The sequence below is a fragment of the Amblyomma mixtum genome, chromosome 3 (genome assembly GCF_055824585.1).
Source record: "Amblyomma mixtum isolate Tamu chromosome 3, ASM5582458v1, whole genome shotgun sequence".
Taxonomy (NCBI): Eukaryota; Metazoa; Arthropoda; class Arachnida; order Ixodida; family Ixodidae; genus Amblyomma; species Amblyomma mixtum.
Genome location: NC_143014.1, coordinates 285,316,151 through 285,338,725, shown reverse-complemented (window position 1 = coordinate 285,338,725; position 22,575 = coordinate 285,316,151). Strand labels below are relative to the sequence as shown.

At 43.7% G+C, this 22,575-nt stretch overlaps 1 long non-coding RNA gene across 1 annotated transcript; it reads right to left on the bottom strand.

Annotated features, from left to right (window-relative positions):
- Positions 1 to 7,882: 7,882 nt before the first annotated feature.
- LOC149355072 (uncharacterized) lies at positions 7,883 to 19,613 on the bottom strand. The gene is made up of 3 exons (XR_016289691.1): positions 18,568 to 19,613; positions 17,412 to 17,485; positions 7,883 to 8,038 (listed from the first exon to the last, which is right to left on the bottom strand). It is a non-coding gene; the product is annotated as an uncharacterized LOC149355072 (long non-coding RNA).
- Positions 19,614 to 22,575: the final 2,962 nt, after the last annotated feature.

The window sequence follows — 22,575 nt, the reverse complement described above, 5'->3', positions numbered from 1 at the left end:
GTAACTCCACGTTCGAAGACACCCGGTAAATTTACTCCTTTCCTATTTCTGTTTTTTCGCAATTTATATTCAGCCATATCAAGCTTCTTTCTCACTGAATTTGTCCAGCTTACACCCTGTGTCTTATTGACCCCAGCTTTTCCGATATTGAAAACACCTTTCTGGTCCCTTGCAAACTTCCTGGTTACTTTTCTAGTTTATTTCATTGCACTAGTCGTCAACATTCTTTTTGTACGAATGAAATGTGGTGCGCCCTGTAAGAAATGGAAAATCAGAAATGTGGGGCGCCTGTAGGACTAGATAGTTGCGGTGCAGATGGGTAAATTCTAGCACTACACGCAACTAACCGATAGATGGACTGGTGAATGTTACAACCATCCCCGGTGAAACGGAGCGGTAACAGGTCCCATCATGGTCAGAGTTGAATTTCCGTCTGGATCTTATAGAGAGAATTAGGGTTGATGATGATTATTTAAGGATGCTTGTCGGCTTGTAGGTTCGATACTGCTGAATTACGTTGCTCGAGGGCACTTCTGGAGAGCTTAACTTTTTATTAACAATTAATAAAAGAAAGAAAGATTCATGTAAAGAGAAAACATATTTATATTTGTCTGACTCGTAGCTTTACCTGACGAAACCAGCCCTTGGCCTCGCCGAAACCGCTGGTTTCAAACCCTATATCCCCGCCCTCGGTGGGGACAGTAATCAATTAGGCGACTCTAGAAATATCCACCCAATAAATCAATGGGGAAAGGAAAACATTACCAATCAACGATTTGGAAATAAAAACACAGGCAATCGGTTATTGCGAAAAGAAGATAACTTATTTCGACCAGCACTGTACAAATATGGACACTTTCCACCATAGGGATTTCAGAGGATTCTCCCTTCCTCCCGCGAGCTTCGCGAACATTCCCGCTTTCCCACGGGTGCGGGTTTTTTCAACCTCTGGTAAACCCAGTTCGAGGAAAGGCAGTCTTCAAGGCCCATCTGTTCGGAGCCATTCCTCACAAACTGTCATCATGCACCGCAGACGCACAGCGACCAACTCTCGTGCAAAGCGCTTCTCTCGCGTGTGCCTTCCATGTGCATGTCAGGTTGACCCGTGCTAATGAGCGGTCGTTCTTCATGTCTGCAGCTAGCGTGGCAGTGTCTTCTTGCCAGCGCCTCAAGCTGTCAGCGAACGCCGCCGTAGCTTCCCTAAGCTTTGAGCAGCGGTGCCGCAGGCATGTGACAAAGCCACGCAACGCGACGCGGATTATGATGGCTCGTCACCGCCGGCGTGCTCCCGCCTGGCCGCAAGAACGTGCACAGTGGTATGCGACCTGATCTATACGTACTGGGAGGGGGTTTGACCTTTCTCATATTCTCTAAATCTTCCGCTGTCCGGCTCCCCTTACCCGCTGGGTAGCGACTGTGACTTTCCCCCTTCTCTGCCGTTTGTGGTGGGCAGAAAAAAAAAGAAACTGAATGGACATACTGTTCCACGACCCCATTCGCTGCAAACACGCATATCACCGCGAACTTCACGGGGGGGTATTTTTATTTCCTCAGTATTTCCTTCAGCAATTTTTGAAACCTAAAGCCACTATCTCAGCATTCTCTTTTTCAAATACAAGTTATACATAATTCTACGATATGCGAATTTCAAATCTCGAACGTGGATCTCTTAACTCACTTTTAAGTGACCATTTCTCCAAGCGAATTTCTCTAGCGCCTACCACTGGTGGATGCACATTACTTTCGTCATCTTTTAGTACTAGGGCCTTGGGGATACTGACGGCGCCAGTGTCGATATTTCGGTGGATGCTGCCAGATTTCAACCATATATGCTTAGTTGTTTGTAGAGATTTCTTAAACAATGGTTTCAATATACAGATTAAAAGGCAGGCTTCTCCTCCCTGTCCTGTCTTTGCTGATGTAGCAGAGAGCCTCCTTCAAAAAAATCTAAGGAAAAAGAAGCACAGAGCTCAAGCTGGGAGTGAAGTGGCCAGATATAATTCCCTATGTGAATCGCATGGAGCATAGCCTGAAGAAAGTGACGAATAGGTACAGTATGTCTGTTCTTTATGAGCCACGAGCTGAGCGGCTTGTGCTCGCGCATCGTGCGAAAGAAGGCCCACTGCTGCCAGAAGGATGCCTTGGCCTATCTTCCCTAGCTGGTCGCTGCGGCTTACGAAATCTCTCTTACGTGTGGAGGTGTCAATATCGGCCAGAGAGTCGCTTTATCGGCGACAGAGCACGGGAACACGAAATGTCTTATAAAATAGAAGGTGCCTCCAATTTGCCGCCGCACGGCAAAGCCTATCCATGTGAGGCAGTGCCCAGTGACATCAAGGTAATGGACAGGAGTCGTAATGTGGTTACGCGACAAGCAATGCAGTCCTTTCCGACTGAAAGGAAAGGCGGCCTGTGTGTTGATGATCTTCTCCGTAGGAATGAAACTTATTTTCTTTAGTCCTTCTAGTGTGGCGATTTGCTTTACAAGACACATCTGTTCACAAACTGTTTAATTTGTAGCGTTCCTTGAAACCATTTATATCGCTGAACTGTTGATTTCTGTCGCTGTTCGTTTATTAGTCCTTGTTTATTAGTATTTGGTTTATTATTCTTGCGGCGCGGCAAGCGGCTAGCCGTGAAGATAAAGGACGGTCAGCACGGACCACCCAGCACTCGGCGGCAGTGGCAGCACAAAAGGCCATCATTTGAACCCTGCTCTGCTTTTTCGCAGGTTGGTGTCATTTCTTGTGCTTGCTTTTACAGGTATGTGCTGCTTGCTGCTGCTGTCAACTCCCTTTCGCTCTTTGTTTTTTTTTTGTTGCGAAAGCTGCACTACGCCCACCGTTGCGTCTCTTCAGTGTGGCCGCACTTTCGCCCTAGCGGCGACTCCACCAATGACCTTGAGCCGTCGCCTAGCAGCCGCCGTGCTTCGCCAGATGGCGCCGCCGCCTCCGGCGTTCGCTTCACCAGTTCTGCGTAGCAGAGGGGGAGGGGGTGTTGCCTAACCACAAGCGAATCCTAAGCGTAGCCAGGCAGCCATTGCTTTCACAACACAAACAGGTTTAACCACAGCTAAACCACTGCCATTTTTTGTAAGGCACGGTGTCGACAGACTTTTGTTCCTCATGTAATGATGAATTTACGCCCGATGAAATATCTGTCACATGTGTTAAATGCAGCAAACTGTACCATTTCGGAACCTGTGCTGGGCTTGCCGTAAAACAGCAAAAAAGTAAATTGTAGTCAGCTAAGCAGAAATGGACATGCCCCACATGCAAAAATGCAAGGGGCAAATGAGACAATGTGTTTAGGAAAGTAAAACAGCGCTAAATTTTACACAAACCACACAAGAAGACGGAGAGGACCGGACGGTTAATGTAAAAATTAGCGCTGTTTTTAGTTTCCGGCAAACAATGTCACACCAACTACTGGTACTGTTAAAGGAGACAATTAAGGTGAAAACTGGCCGGTGACGAGATAGCCTACATTAAAACCCTGCGCGTTGCTAAGATTGCAAAATTAGACGAGCTGATGTCGCTTAAAGAAACTGTAGCTAGCACTGAAACAGTACTTGGAGCTAATGTCAGAAAACCACGACGAAGTGCTATAGATATTAGGCACCCGAGAAAAGACGCAAAGGATATTCAAAAAGTTTGGAAGGTTCGAAGCAAAAGGCGAAGGAAAAAAAGAGGAAAATGAAACGCTGCGAAAGGAAGTAAGTGATCGTGAGTGAAGGACCGGAAAGCTTCACCTTGAATTCCATAGAATTCAAGCCACTGTACCTGAAAATCTGCTACAAAAGGTAAACGCTGTGGCCGACAAGATAGGAGTTCCAAGGCTTTCAAGTGCAGACTTCGACGCAATTCACCGGCTACCCAAAAAGGGCGATAAGATCCCAGGAATAACCGTTAAGTACTCCAGACAAGCTGTCAGAGATGAGTGGCTGTAGAAAAGGCAAAAATTGAGGAACGATAAGAGCAACATTACCATTCTGGAAAATATCACTGGTCATAGCCGACGGCTGCTGCGGCTAACCAAGGCCTGGGCAGACCAAAATGTATGTCAGTATGTCTGGCACAGGAATGGAAAGGTCTTAATGCGCAAAGCAGATGACCAGTCAGTAATAGCAGTGAGCAATAAGCGTGACCTTCTGTCACAGCCTGTTCCAATGCGTTCAAAATGGGTTCAGAGTATACTTTCGGAGTTTTAAACGGCTAGTGATGGTTATCTTCTTCAAAAAAATGTAAAGGCAGTTGCAACGAACCACTACCAAAATTCACTTAAGTGTGTTGCACTCATCGCTTGACTTCGCGGAAGAAACGGGGAATAGATGAAATCCGAGTCCATTTTTTTATTTATAAATACACATCACAGTTTTCGACAGCAGTTCGTCCATATCGAATCCTACCATTCCGATTTACAATCCATAGTTAAAGGTGTTCTTCAGGGCAGCATTCTTGGTCCGATTCTTTTTAACATCGACAACACTGACCTCACTAAGTTCTGTGCTCAGCCTAAATTATTTTTCTATGCCGACGACGCCAGCATATATTTATCTTCTCCAGACTGCCGTGTATTGCACAATGCCGCGAACTCTCTCCTTATCAAGCTCAAAAAATGGTCAGTAGTAAACTATTTAAACATAAATGTTAACTAGAGAAAAGCTCTGATAACAGGGTGTCAGTTGCTACATCGGCGGTTTCTCCTTCAGTTTCGCCATGGATGAGGCGTCGGCGTCGCCGTCAAGCGGAGTCCGATAATCCAGTCTATATAACTCGCCGAGAAGGTGTACTGGAGAGGATGCGAGCTAAACGATCCGCTGAAATCGTCGAACAACGAGAAGCCAGACTTGCAAAGCAACAAAAGTGAGACCAGGAGAGAAAGGCCCAACGGATTGCGGTGAAGACTGCCGCTGGTGTGTCTTCGACGGCGGTTTCGTCCGTTAGTAAGACTGACGGATCGGAATCTGGGCCTCACCGGCATTTCATCGATCAAGTAAAGCTTTCGGGCTGTTTAACTAGTTTTGGAAGAGTTAAACCTCGCCAAAATATTTTCTTCCCTCATTTTCGACAAGCCTCCAGTTCATGTCCCGCTGCTTTTTGAGGAATGGGTGGCTTTACTTGTTTAGCATTGAACTTATTAGTCAGCGTGCGCTCTCGGCTTAATCCACTCGCGTATGTTTCTTAGAAGAGTATCGAACAGTTTTAGTACCATAAAGGCAGCCAGAACCCAACATTTTGCATGGACGGTTAGCCGTTTTATATTCATCGGTACCTACCAATCGCGTAAAAACCGCCAGAACATCGAGAAGAGGCTGCGTTTTCACGCTTCTTGTTTTTTAATGTTTGACATGGCTTGAGAGCCCATATGAAAGAGTGGAGAAATCAACCCCAAAGAACTTAACTCACAGATTAGAGAAGTTTCTTGAACCAAAGTGCTTCAATATTTCTATGAAAGCCTTCCGCGCTTAAAAAAAAACAAACATAAACGGACCCTAAAAGAGCCGCTCTTGCGGCTGTATTGCTACAAACAAATGAAAATTGTTTTTATTCCTGGAATATAGGTACAATATAAAGAAAAAACGGGAAAAAGTTAACAGACATGCGAAGAACAACACAGTGCGCAGCGCTCTGCTACAAGTAGTTCATTAGTATGATGGTTGTAACAATTGATAAAGCAATAACCTTTAAAAAAAACAGTTGCCCCTTTTGCAACCCTTACAAAATGCGATATTTTTGTGGTACAGTGGTTTCTTTGATTTTCTACTACCTTACTGCTTTTCTAATTCTTGAGATGACCTCAACTATTAAACCCGCCTTGATCATTTGAGACCCTTAACAGCGCACTAACTATACCATATTTTTAAGCTGTGAACGTAGCCCTTTAAAAATAACGTTTTTTCTGTTCTATGGAAGAATGCACACAAATTGAAGTTAGCATATGTTTATTCATCACCACAATCTAATAAAAAGAGGTCGCCTCATAATAACCGCGTTTTTTTTTTAATCAGAGGCGTTTTAAAATGAAATACAGCTTTTCACGCAAAACGTAGTATTGAGAAGCTAGCTGCGGTGACGTTCAGTACATTTCTCTACATCAACATTTTCGGCCACACGTAATCTATTGCCTTTTGGTGTCAATGAACACAGCCTATGCCATGCGACTGATGTCATCACCAACGTCATGATCGTCTGAAACTGGCATCAAAAATACTTGAACCTGCACTCTGAAATTCCCAGCAAGAAATACATGTATGTCGTTTGCTGCCTGACAACTTCGAACAGAGCCCCCAAATAACGCAGCACCGCAGATTACCTAGTCAGAAAATCGGCGGAAGTGCTCGAACTGCTGCGTTAAGAGCGAGGTCATATTTCATTCGTGTTTAGTGCCAGAGTTCCTAACAGAAAGCATGCGAAATTAATTGTGCAAGGCTAAGCACAAACAGCATACTCTAGGTTGACACTGTGTTTGTCAGCCTACAAACCAACCCTTGCAGATCGCAAGGCTGAAAATAAAACCGTCGTGTACGTAAGCCTGAGCCAAACAAAAGGTATCTTTTTTATGGAATCCACGAGAAGAAGTTTATGTTAAAAGAGGGGAACAAATTCACAAGCACACCTAACTTCATCATGTGTTGGCGATGGGACATTTGCAGCTGTTGATGCCTTTGCAGAAAGTGACGGCACTTCTGGAATGCTGACGCAACTTCCCTCCAACTAATGAGCCAGTTTTATGACCGACCCATTTTGGCCATTGGGGCTTTTAGTCCTAAGCATTAACAAATTAGGAATTGCCACAACAGTTCACGCTTTCCTCGGCCCATCTGCGCCCACGCAAAGATCCAGCGGTGCCTGATATAAGCGACCTGTGCGGCACCGTTTCCTCCGGTTGCTGTAGTAAACACATGGGGAACTGAGAAAAGCCGCCACCTCTTCCAAGCATCGGCACAAAGTTAAGAGGGAGCACCACGGCACTGGCAAATCGCGAGGAGTTGACGCCGCTGGAGGAGAAACGGGAGTTGATATCAAAGTGGCCGCGGAAAGTGAGTGACGGTGCATTCTAGTACTCATCTGAATACATTCAGGCAATGTTTAAATACCACGACACGACACCGCACATGCTGAGATCGCCGTCGTAACCTCGCAGCCTCATCCCCTTCATCCACCCGCCCCACTGACGCAGCTTTTTGGGCTGCAGTAACAGCTGTACCAGCTGATTTTTAATCCAGGTGTATCACTGAAGCCCGTCACTAATTTCTAAAAATAGGGTTTTAGTGCTAAAGAGAAGGTTTTAGCGTTGTAGTATTGCGTGATTGCACATGCAATCGTTTTCTCTTTCACTTTCTTTTAGAATGCTTGTTTTGTAATATTCAACATACTGAGTCGATATTGCTTTCTAATCGCAAACGCAACCCTGAGCAAATTTCTTTGAGTGTATTAATCACCTGGCATACTTGTAAACATTTCAAATATGTATTATATCAAAAGGTCTCCTTGTTACCCCCGTCTTCGTGGAAGTAAAAAAAAAACCCAGACATATCGCGTTACCTCCCTATTGGAAAAAAAGGCAATGATGTAAATATTGGAAACCAACACTGGAAACCTTGGTGGATTATGGTAATGGAAAATGCGTTGGAATGACTGGGCATGTTGGAATGACTGGGCATGTTGGAATGACTGGGCAGGTTGGAATCACTGGGCAGGTTGGAATGACTGGGCATGTTGGAATGACTGGGCATGTTGGAATGACTGGGGCATGTTGGAATGACTGGGCAGGTTGGAATGACTGGGCAGGTTGGAATGACTGGGCATGTTGGAATGCTGGGAGATGTTGGGGCAGGGGCCATGGGGCAATGTTATGTCTGTCGCAATGAGACAGCAAATTTCAAAATAGATGAAGCTCCTACAGCCAGTTTTATTTTGTGTTCATGCTCCTCTTGCTCTTCTTTAGCCACTTGTCAATGCAGCTGGGCCCCATGAAACAGCCTTGTTGATGTACCACTGGTGCATGAGGGCTTGGGAAAACTGGGCGATGCACTCTGCAGAAAAGATTGAAATGAAAGAATTAGGATCCACAAGTTTTTATTCTTACCAGTATTAGAGTGCTAAAAAAGTAAACTCCGTATTGTGGCCACAGGAATAAAGTGAGCCTAAATCAAGAACCACTGAAGCTATTCGCACTCAAAAAGAAAAATAATTTGAGGTTCTTATTAAATATATCATATGCTCGTCATTAAGTACCATCATCAGCAGCATAACTAGCACCACTGCAAGACAAAGGCCTCTCCTATATCCCTAAACATAAGCCTGACGTGTGCCATAATGAGCAAAATAAAAAAGCCATCGTTTTTTGTCCTCTGAAGGCTTTTAGTGGGGTATTAATAAGAGGGACAATATAAAGGTAACATCAGAAGGGTGACTGCAGTAGCACAGCTGAGATGTCGCAGACGATACACTACGAAAAGAGGCATACAATCCATTGATACATCAGTTGCAAAAAATAAAAACAGCAGCAAAGAAAAGGTAAAACAAACCAGTGTCAATGCTCCAAGCGATATCACTTATTTCCATAATTTTGAGGGACCACATGCAATGAAAATGTGGTGAGGTAGAGTCACAAGCGAAGGCCATTCTGTTCTCGATTTAATTATTACTAACTCTATGCAGCTGAATGCTTTTTCTGGTGTTTTATCTTGTTGTGTTAGTGACCATCTTCCTGTGTTTGCTTGCATTGAGAACGCTAGTACAATAGGAAGTAAGTCCACATCAATCACATACCAAGCTATTACAGAATCATCATTGAAATCCTTTAGGGATGCGCTCATGAAAGTATATTGGAGTAAGATAGCTGAACTTCATGATGCAAATGTTGCCTATAATACGTTTGTCGATTGCTTTAAACAGATATATCACGACTGCTTTCCTCTGGTAACACGTGCGAAAAGTCGCAGAATCCGCAAGCCATGGGTAACGCCAGAGCTTCGCGGAGAAATACAAATGAAAGACAAGCTGTACAGAAAATTTTTGAGCAGCCGGAAGGTTGAGGACCTTGCGGTATTTAAGAAATATAAGAACAAATTGACTAAAAAACTGCGGTCTGCACGAACAACCTATCACGTGTCACTTCTAGATGTTAAGAATGCTCGAAATGGTGTACTATGGTCGAGAATAAATACACTTCTGCAGCGGGACAGTTCACGCACTGCATTAACAAAATTAAATATTGATGGAAAGGAAGTTTCTGGCGTCGAACTGGCTAATGTATTCAATACTTTTTTAACGAGCTTGGCTACCCGTGCTATAACACGTGCTGCCGGATCTGACGCTTGCAAATATGTTCGAATTCAGAATGATGAAACAATTTTTCTGCACCCAGTCACGGTAGACGAAGTAGTGTCGGTGATAAAAAATCTTAACAATAGCAGTAGCTGTGACATTGATGATATCCAAATACGGCCAGTCAAGCATGTAGTTGACATAATTGCTCCCATACTTGCTCACATCTTTAACATCTGTTTAGAAACTGCAGTTTTTACGGAAAAAATGCAATTAGCAAAAGTTGTTGTTCTTTACAAAAAAGGAGATCGCAACGCCCTCGCCAACTACAGACCAATCTCTATTTTGCCAGTGTTTTCGAAAGCATTTGAGAAAATGCTGCATCTAAGAATGTCAAATTTCATCCATAAATTTAACTTGCTAACACCATTTCAGTTTGGCTTCTGCAAAAGCAAATCCACTGAACTTGCATTACTCCAACAAAAGGAATATATAATAAAGCAACTTGAAAACAAATCTATTGTCATTGGTGTATTTGTGCACTTCTCAAAGGCTTTTTGACCTGGTAAATCATAAAATCTTACTAAATAAATTACACTACTATGGTATCCGAGGAAAAGCGCTCTCATTGTTAAGTTCTTATTTGTCGTTTAGACAGCAAGTGGTGTACATAAATGGTATACAGTCTGAACCGAAGCCGCTCTTCTAGGGTGTCCCCCAAGGCAGTACGCTAGGGCCTCTACTCTTCAATATTTACCTAAACGATATTGTCAACATTAGCGATAATACAAAGTTTTTCATCTATGCAGACGATACGAGCGTATTTTTTTCGGGTGAAAATGTTCATGAACTTATCAAACAATGTAATGCCACAATGAAAGCTCTTGAGGTCTGGTCTGCAGTTAACCTGATGCAAATAAATGAGAGTAAGACCAAAGCTGTCATATTTAGGCCGAAAAATAAAGTTATCCCACTGCACGATAATATTATATTAAACTCGCGGGCTGTAGAAATTGTTGAGCAGTTTAAATGCCTTGGGGTCATATTTTCTGCCAGTATGTCATGGGATTATCATGTCAATTATATCTTGAAAAAAATAGCTCAAATCACTGGTGTTATAGGCCGTCTAAAATACATACTTTCCACAAAAACTAAGATGCTGGTATACAATTCAATATTCAACTCGCATTTAAACTATTGCCAGTTGGTGTGGGGCACTACAACATTCACTAACCTTGAACGTATTCATTTAATGCAAAAAAGATATCTCCGAAATGCATATAATTTACCGTTCCGACATCCCAGTGCAGCTTTCTTTTGTCATTCCAGAGTTATTAAAGCACATAATCTTTATAAATATCGCCTCAGTGTTACTTTTAAAACAGAAATCAAGAAGAATGTAACAAATCTTAAAAATTTTTGCAGAACTAAGGAAGAAAGAATCAGTCTATCCAACAAGACGTGGCGAAGAATGGACAGTGCCAACACCTCGACTAAATCTTGGTAGGAAATGCCTTCAGTACACACTTCCATCTCTTCTAAATAGGTATATCCACATTGACCTCGATTTGTTTTCTTTTTCACGTCATGAACTACATAATTTGTTTTTGCATAACATTGTTTAAGTTTCATTATGTATACATATTGCTGTTTCGTGTATTCTCCGGTGCTTCCTTGATGTGCTTGTTTTTTAAAATTGTATAAACTCTTGTGTTGCCTCCCTGTCAATAATTAGGATTGTAGACTCGTCAAGCTGCCCAAGGGCAGCTTTTTTCTACGATTCCTCCATCTGTAGTGCTAGATGGGAAATAAACTTTGATTTGATTTATTCTTCAATGGGAACAGGAAAAATTTCTTGATTTAGTTGTGATGGCATCCTGGTCTGAAGCGGGGCAGCAACATTTAACATTAAGTTGTGGAAAAGTATTGTAGAGTATATGGAACACACCTAAACGAGCGATTTCCCCTTTTATGCAGTGATGTCTGGTGGTCAAATGAGATGACTGATTACACATATGCTGTACCAAGTGTCGCTGTTGGATTAAAGGGAGTTGGTGGCGTAGCGTCAAACAGTTTGGTGCAAAATTGAAAGAGCTAGGGAATACTGCAGTTTGGAATCAATAAAATTTTTATGCATAAACTGCGCAGCATGGCAAGAGCACACAGATCATGACATCTCCTGATAAACCCGAGTGCCCTTGTGGTGCCAGCAGCATGTATCGTGACATGCTCCAAGTATGTGGGGCTGCATCTGGTTAAGGTTTCTCCATACCATTAACCCTAGAGGTGGGAAAGGAGGTCAATACGTTGTGACAAAACAATGCAGACAAGACAAGGACAACGAAGGAATAAATATGATGGCATGAGTGCTGACTATCGCCAATGTGTATTGGAAACCACGTCAAAATATATACACTGTGGCCTAAAGAAACAACGAACAAAGGGCACCTTGTGTCAACCACATTGCATGAGTGTAAAACAAAACAAAAACTGACAAAGAAGCATTTAAGAGCATGAACTCTTCCTTAGGAAGCGATAAAGAAGGTGTGCTAACACAGTGATTGCGGTTTTTTTTTAAATTTCAGTGGCCTCGATTATCTCACGCACAAACTTTTCTGTGTCTGTCAGGCAAAATGCAGAACATGAATTCCGGTTCACAGCGTTTAGGATCTGGAAAACAATTGCAATTGCGACAGTGAATCATCAAAGTTCTCCCGCAAGCTTTGTTCACATCGTCGTGGTGGTCTTTTAAACCTCTCAGTGACACACTTGCCTGTTTTCCCAATGTAAACATAGCCGCATTTCAAGGCGTTCGAACACACTATGTCTTCTGTGCAGTGCACGAAGAGACTGATGGATAATCTCGGTTGACTACAGGTACTGAAACTTCATAGGGTTAGAAAAACAATATCGACGCCAACTCGACTGCCTATTTAACCGGTGCGGCCAATTGTGGATGTAGGGAAAGGTACGTACAAACTTCCTTTTGGGAGTTACAGTCTCGACGGGGGCACAAAAGGAATGTTTCAACTTCTGCTTAAAGCAATCGGCTAAAGACACTGACAAAGGTTCTGAATATCCAGTAAAGGACAAACGGCATATGAGCTGGGCAAAACTGGATGTCATGGCAATCAAACAGGATTTCATTAAGGAATTTTTGAAGGAAAGGTTAGTGACACCTCTTGACCAGCTTAGACTGAACCGAAGAAAATGGTAAAAGTAGCTTGTTTTCCCTTGGCTCGTAAGCCCAACAAGTGTAACCACCCAAGATTGAGATCCAATAAATGTGATGACATATTATCCTCTATAATTTCAGTGGTGATTCAAAGTGGACTGAGGCTTTGACTGAACTCCTCTCTCACCTTAGACAATGCTTCGTCAGGATTGGAGATCCTGCAATAAGCCACGTAACAGCGGCGCTAATAGTTTTTCTGCAAAAACAAGCTATTCTGAAATGTAATAAAGGTGGACTGAAGGTATGAGCTTAAAAGTGCGACAAAATTATTCACCAAAACGCCTGAGACGTTTGGAATGCCACTGCTCCATTTAGGTTAATGAATTCTTCAACACATTATTGATCCTGATTGAGGGATGGCGTAATATAAATCCTTGATGTCAACATAGCACCCCATGAAACTGGTGCGAGAGTTATTGTGTAGAAACTGCGTTACTTTCTCTGCAGATCTTACACGAGAGGAGTCATCAATGCTCAGCAACTTAATTTTATGTCGCAAAGAGAAGGCGATTTGTTTCTGACAGGTTCCATTCTCTTAAACTACAACCCTCAAGGAGCAGTCACCTTTATGGGTCTTTGCGGTAAAGATAGCTAGACAATTTTTCTTACTGAAGTTGATGGCATTAGCCTGATGGTTAAACTCTAGATTGTTAATGTTTCTTGGCACTGGACTTTGCTTTTAACAAATCAGATAGTAAGTGGCACTCAAATTCAGAATACACTGCATCTGTGGCCTTGGACTGAAAGGCGCCTTTCGATACGACCACAAAACCACCGTTTATCAGCAGCTGAAAGCAAGAGGGCCCACCCTCTTAAATACGACACAGTTCGGCCTGTGGGCAAGTTCCTAAAGAGGGTTCAAACCGTGACACTGCATCAAAACATCCCGAAACACACCTGTCACACTCAGGTCTGTGCGTGGAAAAGGCAACTCGTCAAACCATGGCAAGCATCTCCACAATAGTTCTCTTCGGAGGAACGGAAAATTTTGGTCCATAAGCACTTCAAGGACCAGACGAGGCAGCGACTCCAAGCTGAAGGTGTGCACCTTGTTGTCAAACTCTTGTGCCTGAAATCAAGCCAGGGAGTGGCTGGTTGACGGTGTCACGCACCGTTGACCAGGTGAAAGCCATCTGGAATGCCACTTTGCAGCCACTTTGCGCTCACTAGCCCGGAACAGAGAAGCCAAGGCACGAGTGTCTGAAAACAAGGTGCACAATGTCGACACTGAGTTGCTGCCTCGTCTGCTGCTTGAAGCATATACGGGCCAAAATTTGCCATTGTTCCTTCGAAGAGGACTATTCTGGAGCTGTTTGCCATACTTTGACGTCTTGCCTTCCTGTGCCTGGACCTGAGCGTGACAGGTGTGTTTCAGGGGGCGTTGGTTGATGGGGTGTCGTGGTTTGAACCATGCCAGGAACTTGCCCGCAGGCTGAACTGTAACGGGTTTAAGACGGTGGCCCTATCGCATTCAACTGCTGATAAAGAAGGTGGTTTTGTGGTCATGTCTAAAGGCGTCTTTCTGTACAAGGCAACGGAGGCAGTTAATTCTGAGTTCAAGTGTCACACAACAGCTGATTTGTTAATAGCAATGTCCAGAGCCAAGAAACTATGTAATAATCTAAAGTTGAACCATCTGGCTAATGTATCAACTTCAGCAAGAAACTAGCAGAGGTGCCAATGAGAGGTCAAAAGACCACCGTTACGATCTGAACAATGCTAGCAGGGGGAATCTGATGTTTCATTGTCGCGACTGCGGTCGTTTGCCGCATCCTTTATGCTGTGAGGCGTAATTTCTTGTGCTGCATTGTGCTAGACAGACACAGAAAAGTTTGTGCATGAGATGATCGAGGCCACTGAAATTGTAGAAAAAACGCAATCAATGTGTTAACACACCTTCTTTATCGCTCCCTAAGAAAGAGTTCATGCTCTTAAATGCTTCATATTCAACTTTCGTTTTGTTTTTGACAGATCCAAAGTGAATGTTACAAGGCGCCCTTTCTTCATTCTTTTTTTAGGCCCCAGTGTATATATTTTGATGTGCTTTCCAATAAACCTTCTTGAAAGTCAGCACTCACACCGTCGCATTCCTTCCTCATCTTTCTCTTCTTTGCGCTGTTTTGACACGATGAATTACAAACAAGACCATTCATCCGTCTTGCAAAAGTCAATACAGTCAGAGTAGCTGAGATAGTTGGGGCATCCTTCTGAATAATGCAGTCATAAAGACAAGGTTGGGACATAAAGACAAAGACTGTTATTGAATGGCTAATATTAATGTACTTTAGTAATGTGCTTGGTTTGGTTTATGGGGGTTTAACATCCCAAAGTGACTCAGGATGAGGGACGCCTTATGATTTTGCACATTGATATGCTGTGCTTCATAAGAGAAGAAGTACAATAGTTTTTTAAGGCCAGCCGTAGAACAGGAAGCAATGAATCTACACTAATATCAAAGAATGAAGGCTCAAGCATGAGAGTGTAGCTAAAAGGTTATAATGACAAACATGAAAAGCTTTGGAGAAATTCAAGTCGATGACACTTGCCTAAAATAAAGAATCTAAATTTGGGTGAAAATCTGTTGTGAATTCAAAAAGTTGGATTGCACATTAGTAAAGAGAATGGGAGCCGTGATGACTGGTATAGAAATATTAGTTTGAATTATGGTGGCAAGTAATATGCGGACTCATTTCGTGCTCTAACAGTTCATGCAAAATGCACATCAATAAAATAGGAGAACAGTTTGGGGATCAGAACGGTTTCCAGCCTTAATTATTGACAGGTCAGCTTCAGGTTGTCAGGGATAGAACCAAGAGGTTTGGATTGGCTAACAATTATTGGTAAAATCTGTCTTCAGATATCCTCAGTAGTTTAAAGTATGTCAGAAGGCTTCTCACACAGCCCTCAGGTACTCGAAAGCTTGTGCTTATCAATGACTTTCGAGACATGATGAGAAGCAATGGTTAATGCAGTGAAATGGGTAACAAATAACTGATTTTTCTCAAGAAAGTGCCCATGGAATATGCTGTCAAACAAATTCCCAAGGATCCTTCAATTAAGCCCAAAATGACAGTTTATGGGTAGCCACTTTGTTATAACCATCACATACAAAAAAAGAGACACCAGAAGCCCTCCTTATTCACTGAAAACAAGGGAGAATTACGAGACATCATTCCGGCACACAAAATCACACGGATGAAGAGAGTAGACTCCATGGACATCATATTTCAACTGAGGTTTATTCCACAACACAGGCTTTTTATGTGCAAAGGGGTACTACTAGTGATCCCTGGGGCTGAAAAGTATTTCCGCCACCAGATAACAATTATTCAGGACGGCAAAAACCAAAACACAAAAAAACATAGGGGTAAAGGTATCTTGCCACTCACATTAAACACATCGGCACGCCTATGCATCACCTACCTGGCTGACCCAACAAACATATTTGCCTCCAGATAACCTATTTCTTTTTCTGGAGCGCTGCAGAAGGGCTGCTGACGTAATTCTCTTTTTCAGCAGAGATACAAAAGGCTTAAAAAATTTCCCAGCCCTTTCAAGTGCTAAACTTGCACAAGGCATGTGTTTCTTTCAAAAACGCCTTGCATGCTCGCTTGTGCGAGCAAAGGCGAATGTGCTCAGCTAAATGACCTCTGCCACTTAATCAATCAGCTGTCCTGCAATGTTCAAGCAAGCGTTCATTGATGCAAGCCTCGTCTGTCTAATGTAATGTTTGCCACAGGCAAGGAGGATGCTGTACACCATGTCAACCTCATGTTTAACGAGGGGTTTGGTGTGCTTAGTTTTGTAGGCAGGCTTTTTCGTAACGTCATTTATCAGGTGGCACATGCATCCCAGCTTTCCCAAGCTGAAAATACGACATGTACATCGTGTTTGTCACTAGCCTTCTTGAGGCGGTGTGACACCTGATGGCAATAGGGCACAATGACAGGTCACTGTTCCGAATGTGCGTTGTCTTCCGGCTTGCGCTGCCCAGCACACTTCATCTCTCGAACCTGGCTTTCTACCACTAAGGCTACAATTTCTCCTGTGAAAACTGCCTGCTCCAGTCTCCTTACTTGCGCATTGATGCTGTCACAGAGTCGTGACAGCGTCAATGCCGAAGTAAGGCGACTGGAGCAGGCAGGCAGAAAAAGAAATAGATTATCTCAACGCAAATGTGTGTTGGGTCAGCCAGGTAGGCAATGTTTAGTCACGCCAATACATTCAACTTGAGTGACAAGCTAACCTTACGCCTATGTTTTTGTTTTTGCAACCTAGAATAATTGTTACCTGGTCGAGGAAACACTTTTCAGCCACAGGGGTCACTAGTACCACTTTGCATGTAAAAAGCTCATGTTGTGGAATCAACCTCAGTTGAAGTATGGGGTCTATGGAGTCTACTCTCTTCGTTCATGTGTTTTTGTACACTGGAATGATGTCTCATAATTCTACCCAGAACCAATTAGCTCAGCTCTCCATGCTTAGCAAAAACAAGGCAGCAGTAATGAAACCAGTTCTCATGTGTGCACTTTTTCTTTTACATCTGTGACCTGCGATGAGTGGCATAAAAACACATATTTAAGTTGCCACACATGCATCATAATGTTAATATTCGTAGTCAAATAGTATCACATAATGCAGCCAAAACCATGCAGACATTTCGCACTTCATGCATAGAATGCAACGGTTAAAAGACGAGCAATATTGAATGTAAAACTTCAAATGGCCTGCAACCGGCCCATTCTGACAGCCAACTAATATTACTCATATAAACATGTAAACATATCAGGCCAGAGCTATCCAAACTGCTCCAAGCAGTAGCATTAAGGAAAAGAGCAATGAAAGTAAGAGAACATTTCATGGCAACCACAAGAACAAAGCACAATGCAGTAACAACTTACAACACAGCTTTTGACTTCATCTGGTGGCCACAAAATCCATGTCATTGACTCGGACTGGAAGACAGATGTGCCACCTGCGGATACCAATTTCCCATTATCACTATGACAGGAGTACAAAAACAAGCATGCGAACTCGGTCCAACAGTGAATATCACATGAATGTAAAAAGATCAGGAAAAATATACTTGCCCAAGTATACGCCTCAATACAAAGGAAAACTACCCAGTTTAAAATGCATCAGTTGCCCTAGCACTAGTAAAGGAATCTTGCTATGAGCAAAACAAATCTGCGTTCGAAAGCATAGATAAACATCGTAATAACTGAGACAATTATTGCGTCACTTGTTTTCCTCAGAAACCAATTTTCAAACAGCAGAGTGATCGAAATGCGAGATCCTATACTCTGGGTAGCCAGAAACGCTATCGGTATCATAAAAAAAAAATCTTCACATACTCATTTACAAATTAGATCCTGACGGCCGGAAATTAACTTTCGTTGGTAACTGCAACCTGAGACAGTGCTTTCTTTATAGTGGGGTTTGAATTCAGATGCGGAAAATGGGCACTGATCGTATTGGAGGGTTTCGGATTAATTTAGACCACCTAGAATTTCTTAACGTGAGCTGACATCGCACAGCACAGGGGCATTCTTTTTTTCATTTCACCTAAATCGAAATGCAGCTACTGCCATCAGGATCGACCCCACGACCTAAGGTTCAACAGTCTAGGGCCAAGCATAAACCGCGGCGAATAAAAAGTGTTTCAATCCCCCTCAAAGTGCTAACGCTATCTTGAAAGACAATCATACATTTTACGCACAGCCAAAGTGCCGGTCCTTGAAACGTGCGCGGTGGTGTGAACAAGCATGGGCAGAAACGCGTAGAACGAGGCATATACGAGGACAAATCTGTGCTCAACAAGAAACAAAACGCGCAAACATGCGCATACCAAAATCATGCAAAGCTAGCGCACGCACGGTCGCATCCCCTTTGCCAAAACAAGTACCGACAGCGACAATTCTTGGCAGAGCAACTCACCGCGGCGACAACAAAAGGGCCTTAAACGCTTTTTATAGCATTGAACACGAATACTGCAGCAGTACGACAGGTCACCGTTCCAGCATTATATGCTTCGGATAAAGCACGAGTACTGCTTACCTTTTCAGATGATTGCGTAGTCGTGCAGAACGCTGTTTGCCTTCGTGTCACGGGCACTACACCAACCAGTGAGAGTTCAGCACGAGTGCTACGTAGCCGGCACTCTCTACCACGTAGTCACACAGAAGAAAATATTCCGGGCCTTATTTGGAACATTTCCACCGCGACACTGCCCGCGCGTCTTTGTGCCTGGACACCCATCCTGGACTACACAAAGAAGCGCACAGACTGAAAAGTTAGAGAGACCAGAAAAATGACACTTTGCCTCGAATAGGCTACGTCGACAGCACTGCGCGATTGTGCACCCTTGAGCAAGAAGAAACACACGCAAACCACAACACAGTTCACGACGGCTCACAATCCAAGTAGCGAATTGTAGCAAGCGCCGAAGCGCGATGCACGCGACGCAGCACCCGAACCGCCATGAGGGTTATACAGAAAAACAGCTACCGGCAGCCGCCTGGCGGTGACAACCAGTTTTTGTTTCGGTTTCGTTGTGAAAAAGCTTGTATCCTACTTTTTATTTTATTTTTGGTATTTTTTTGGGGTATTCAGCCGTATCGGCATCCACAGAAATTGCAGCGATTGCGAGCAATTACCACTGGTAGAAACGCGCGAATTAACGACCTGTTGCTTGCGCTGCGGTTGAAAAATGCCTGAGTTCTCACGGCAGTATGGCTTGCTGCTTTGCTCATTCACGAAATTACATGCCGATTTCTGTTTGTATGGGGAAGTTTTTTTTTTATATTGATGGGAGATCAGCAAGGCTAACAAAATACCCAACGTAGCAGTCGTAGAGAGTAGGTTGTCGTAAAAACATGGTGACGCTGTTTGATCGGCAGCACGACGTGAGAGGCGGCAGCGTTGAAACGCGCGTCGAGAGAACAACCTCCATGGTATATGCTTTCTTGAGACTACAGTGAAGGTGTGCATTTTTTATAGTGGAGTTCTCTCATCCAACGTGAAAACCAAATCAATTCTTAGTATGAAATATGCTGTGTAATTTATATCCTCATATTGTGTTTATATATATCTGCATTTCTATTTTGAAAAACAGTGTTGTACTGGTAATTGTGTACCAAGGTGCATGTATAAGAGTGCAGCGTTGTCGAAATATTCTGTGTATATATTTGTATTCGTAACCCTTCTACAAAGAAGCTGTGTGGCCAGCTATGTGGTTAACAATTTGTTAATTGAATTAGTATGTCTTGAAATGCACGCTCAATAAAATTTTCTGAATGAAATTGAGTGTTCGGATTCAGGCATGCAGGGCTCTGCAAATCTGCAATTTATTATTTTGTGAACAATGAAGTTAAACTTTTTCTCAAATATTTTGCTAATGATAATCTAAGCCCAAGTATATAAGTCGTTACTTTTAAAAAAAATTTTCTGAAACTGTCAAGTCAACAAATGCACGCGTAAAAAAGAGAAATTTGTCTTGCAGTTTTTATTCTAACAGCATAAAGTGCCAAGTGTACAGTCTTTGTCAAAAGTAACCAGGCTGCATGGTTTGCTTCTAGCTTGTATAGTGGAGCCCTTGTGTTATTCCTAAGGATCGCCGCCGCGGTGGCTCAGTGGCTATGGTGCTCGGCTGCTGACCCGAAAGACGCGGGTTCGATCCCGGCCGCGGCGGCTGGAATTTCTTTGGAGGAGAAATTCTAGAGGCCCGTGTACTGTGCGATGTCAGTGCACGTTAAAGAACCCCAGGTGGTCGAAATTTCCGGAGCCCTTCACTACGGCGTCTCTCATAGCCTCAGTCGCTTTGGGACGTTAAACCCCATAAACCAAACCAAACCAAACCTATTCCTAAGGATCAAAACGTGTTGGAAGGTAATAAGACCCTCAGTCCTTACCTTTAGCTACCATTCCAGCTTTAGGGAAGCTGTGAGGGATCCACTGTACGAGCTAGAAGCAAACCATGCAGCCTGGTTACTTTTGACAAAGACTGTACGTTTGATGGATTTGACTCACTGGGATTGTTAGTGCATTGATGAGTTTCATTTTGTCAACCATATAGGCACATGCATGCAGTATCTGCTGCCCAGCATCGGCCATTCAAATACAGCCATGGTTTGTGCCATGCCAAACAAGTAGGTACAGTCGTGGGTAAAAAATTACGAGGAACTTTAGCGGCTAAAGTGCTGAAAGGCGAAAGCCTGAGTGCTGCATTCTGCTACACGATTGTTCACTTCACATTTTGTTGGTGCATTAATTAACTGCCGATTAATGACGCTTAAGCTTCGCCTTTAGGAGTGGAACGCGACAGCGTGTTGTAGAGCTGCCACGGAGTCCATTGAACGCCACCACCCGTTCGGCGCGATGCCTTGCCCTTTGAACGCAACGCTTTTTAAGGAAAGTAAATGGCACAGTAATTCTCTGTCGTCTCGGTGGACACCTGAGCCGCACTGTACAGGAAGGGAGGAAGTGGAGTGAAAGAAGAAAGAGGGGCCGTAATGATGAAAATGAAAATTGTATTTGAGGAAAGGAAATTACGCATTAACTGTCTCGCATATATCAGTAGCACTAGTCGAAAATTGTATTTGACGAAAGAAAGTTGCGCAGTAACTGTCTCACATATTTCGGTGGACACCCGTCAAAATTCGCGCGTGGTGACATCACGACAATTTGGACCAATCTGAAACGCGGACAAATACGCCTTGCTCGTCAGTAAATTGTTTTTTGAGGAAAGGAAATGTATCTGTCTCGCATATCTCGGTGCACACCTGAACCTCGCCGTAACGGGAAGGGAGGAAGATGGGAGTGAACGAAGACACCGTATTCACTAGACGCACCTTTGTTCATTCCAAACCATCGAGCTGGCATAGCGGAGTGGTAGTGTGCTCGACTCGCACTCCGGAGACCGGTGTTCGATTCCCAAGCTGGGCCAATTTCTTACTCGGTTTTATTTATTTATCTGGCCTGACTAAAAAGGTTAAGTGGACTAATTGGTTAAGTAAGCAATTAACTAAACTCAAACTTACTTGGAGCATCACTATACGATCCCTTTAATTGGTTGCATGGTTAGTAGCCAAAGTACAATTGGCCCCGTTTGAAATTCGCGCACTGTGACGTTACGACCGTTTCGACCAACTGAAAAGCGTGACATTTCTTGTCGACAGCTCCTGCTTACAACGATGAGGCATTAAAGGCTTCCGCCTTAAAAAGATTAGCACACATGACGGAACACCAGAGCGCCGGAATGACAACGCCTGGCACTGCGGGTGGCGGAGAGGCTGATAACGGGAGTGCCGGGCCGTTCCCATTCTACAGTATTAAGGGGGTCTGCCACGGACAGTAAAATTACTGCGGACTGCCACGGACAGCAAATTAGCGGACTGCCACGGACAGCAAAACTGATTACTAAAAGCAGCGCTATCATCTATTGTTCCCGCGAGTTCCTTTTGACAAACCATCGCGGACATAAAAAAACAGTAATAAAAAGAAGCCATCTGTGCTCATGATAACCGAGCCAAAATAAATTCCGCAAGCACAGTCACGTAGGGTCGGCACTTCAACGCTCGGGCGGTGCACGCTTGATAAAGCTTACTTCCTGCCGTCCCCCCCCCCCCAACCAAACATGGAAACGGCCCGTTAGGCAGTTCTGCCTACCGCAGCGCCGCGTGGTGAGATATACGAATTCTGATCGCCAGTGATCTGTGCTAATATTTTTTGCTCGCGACTGTACACATCCATAGGCTCCCACCGTGGTTTCCACATAGTCCAGTGTTGCCTGCCAGGCCCACCGAGATAATCACGATGGATACCACCAAGCCCATCCCGTCCCATCGTGCTCACTGAAGTGTCCAGCGTGGTTTCCATTCAGCCCAATATTGTTTACTGAAAGTGCCAGTGCAGCCACCACAATTTCCACTCAATCCAGGGTGGCCCAACGTCGCCATTAGTGCATCCAGCATCTCTCCCATTCGCTCCACCAGCACCCAGCGTGGAAACCAACACTTCCAATCAGCCCACCGTTTCCTCCAACATGGAAACCAACACTTCCATTCG